Below are 2,500 nucleotides of genomic sequence, written 5' to 3'. Positions count from 1 at the left end.
TGCACTCATGGTACATTATGCTGAGTTTGCATTCAAGCAAAGGTCACTCTTCTGTATTCTAAAAGGGGTCATATAGGGATGTACTGTATAAAGAGCTTAAAGGGATAGTTCACCCCAAAACTTTTTTTTATCGATTAGTCACCCCATGTACGGTTCCTGTAGGAGACACAAAGAGTCTCCTTTGTGTCTCCTACCAGAACCACTGCCGGTCATCAAATTATTGGCTTAGGAATGCGACAAAAAAAAAAAAAATCCCATCCACTAATCGATAGAAAAACATAATATTTTGGGGTGAACTATCCCTTTAATAATCAGTTAGAGCTCAACTCCAAGAGCACAGTGTGTGATTGAGTGTGTAATGATATTAATCTCTCAAGACTAATGATTAATGTTTTTTTACCGTATGGGTTCCCAGATTGCTGATATTATAGACGGATAGACTCCTGCAGAGCCACGCCTTAAAATATTACAGTTATCCTGTTTGGTTTGGAAGTGAATCATTTTCATATGGACAATAAAGACGAAGAAAGCTAAACACGTGTAATTTATTTTTAGCCTATCTATCTCACATCAATTGTATTATTCGTGTTAGTGGTGACATACAGTAAATACTAATGTGATTTTGAGCATATTGCAAACATTAACCGCTCCAGCGGAGCTGCTCGTGGCCAATGGTACAAGACCGCTCCCAGGTGAATGTGAATCTGTAGGAATCATATTAAAAGTTTATATTTTTTATTTCGTTCTAACTAGTTTGGGAACGTTATGTTGGGGGTGGAATGCAAGAACAAAATCCTGTTCAAAACAAACTGGTTGAAAAAATGGTCAGTTTTCAAAATGTGTGTGTGAGTGCGTGTGTACAGTGAGTATGTGTGTGTGTGTGTGTGTGTGTGTGTGTGTGTGTGTGTGTGTGTGTGTGTGTGTGTGTGTGTGTGTGTGTGTGTGTGTATGTATGTATGTGTGTGTGTGTGTGTGTGTGTGTGTGTGTGCTTATGTGTGTGTGTACAGTGTAGAGAGAAGAGCAGTATCATCATACTGTCATTCTGTAGGGTAAATCCCCACACACACACTCGCAGATCAACACACTTCCTCTCTCTCTCTCTCTCTCTCTCTCTCTCTCTCTCTCTCTCTCTCTCTCCTCTCTCTCTCTCTCTCTCTGTCCCTCTCTCGACCACTGAGGGCAGATAGAGTTACAGTGCAGGAGAGGAGTCTCTCTGTTTATCAGTGGTGGTCAAAGTATGCTCAAGTAAATACTCAAAGTATTCAAAAGCACAAATTACGAAGTACATTTTCTTTTCATTATCAATGCATTGCTGTATTGCAACATTTCCAAAAGAATATAATTTTCTGAAATAGTGAAAATAGCAGATATGCCATGACACGTTGTGTGCTTATGGCTATTTTCACTATATTTGAAATTGAAATAGTAGGTGTTTCAGTGGTTCATTCATAATATATTTTTGTATGTTTCGTTCATGTTCATGTTTCGTTCATTTGAAATGTAAAGGAGTGAAAGTCATGAGCTTAGAGAAAAATTGAAGAAATAAATTATACTTATTTACAAAATACCAAAAAGTACTTAAGTACCGTACTCGAGTAAATGTACTCAGTTACTGTCCACCACTGCTGTTTATGAATGAGGGAGGGCTATCATTGAGTGCTTATCTCAGCCCGGACTTCCCATGATGCCGTGCTGCAGCCCACAGGAGGAAGCAGGCTGATTGCATAACGGGCAGAATTGCTGTGTTCTTTGGTGCTGAACTGTGAAGGCGTGCGACTTTGAAAACACTCCCCTGGGACCGTGCATGCTTTTAGTTCCTATTTTGCTCAGCCCACTGGAATAACAGGCTTCGGGGCGTCAGAGTCCAGTGTGTGTGTGTGTGTGTGTGTGTGTGTGTGTGTGTGTGTGTGTGTGTGTGTGTGTGTGTGTGTGTGTGTGTGTGTGTGTGTGTGTGTGTGTGTGTGTGTGTGTGTGTGTGTGTGTGTGTGTGTGTGTGTGTGTGTGTGTGTGTGTGTGTGTGTGTGTGTGTGCGCGTGCGTCCGTGCGCTGGGGGGGGGGGGGGGGGGTTTCACATGCATGTGTTGGACACGGCTTACGGCACATCGGTGGTTTTCAAACCTTTTGCTCAAAAATGTTCAATAGCAGATCTACAAGCTCGTAGAATGTATGTCTGCTATTTTTGAATAGCAGACAACGCTAAAAACGAAAATGACACAGCTGCTTTCCCTGTTTGAATGGGTTATGGTACACCTGTATTCATGGCAAACAAATAGCTGATCTACCAGCACGCAACACTTACAATTTCTTTATAATACGTATCGATATAGTAAATAATTCATAACTTTTTGTATTTTAGCATGTATTGCAATAAGAATGTGTGGTTGTCACAAAATCCCAAGGCACACCAGTGCCTCGACACACACACTGTGTGTGTGTGTGTGTGTGTGTGTGTGTGTGTGTGTGTGTGTGTGTGTGTGTGTGTGTGTGTGTGTGTGTGTG

The 2,500-nt window shown here is 41.4% G+C and overlaps 1 protein-coding gene across 2 annotated transcripts in view; it reads right to left on the bottom strand.

The window, feature by feature from the left end:
• Nucleotides 1–2,500, bottom strand: part of LOC308076443 (A disintegrin and metalloproteinase with thrombospondin motifs 2-like) — a 91,763-nt gene that overhangs the window by 32,690 nt on the left and 56,573 nt on the right. The window lies entirely within an intron of this gene.

The sequence above is a fragment of the Gymnoscopelus braueri genome, assembly GCF_963280865.1.
Source record: "Gymnoscopelus braueri genome assembly, chromosome: 20".
Lineage (NCBI taxonomy): Eukaryota > Metazoa > Chordata > Actinopteri > Myctophiformes > Myctophidae > Gymnoscopelus > Gymnoscopelus braueri.
The sequence above is the reverse complement of the archived record's forward strand: the minus strand, read 5'-3'. Positions and strand labels throughout refer to the sequence as shown.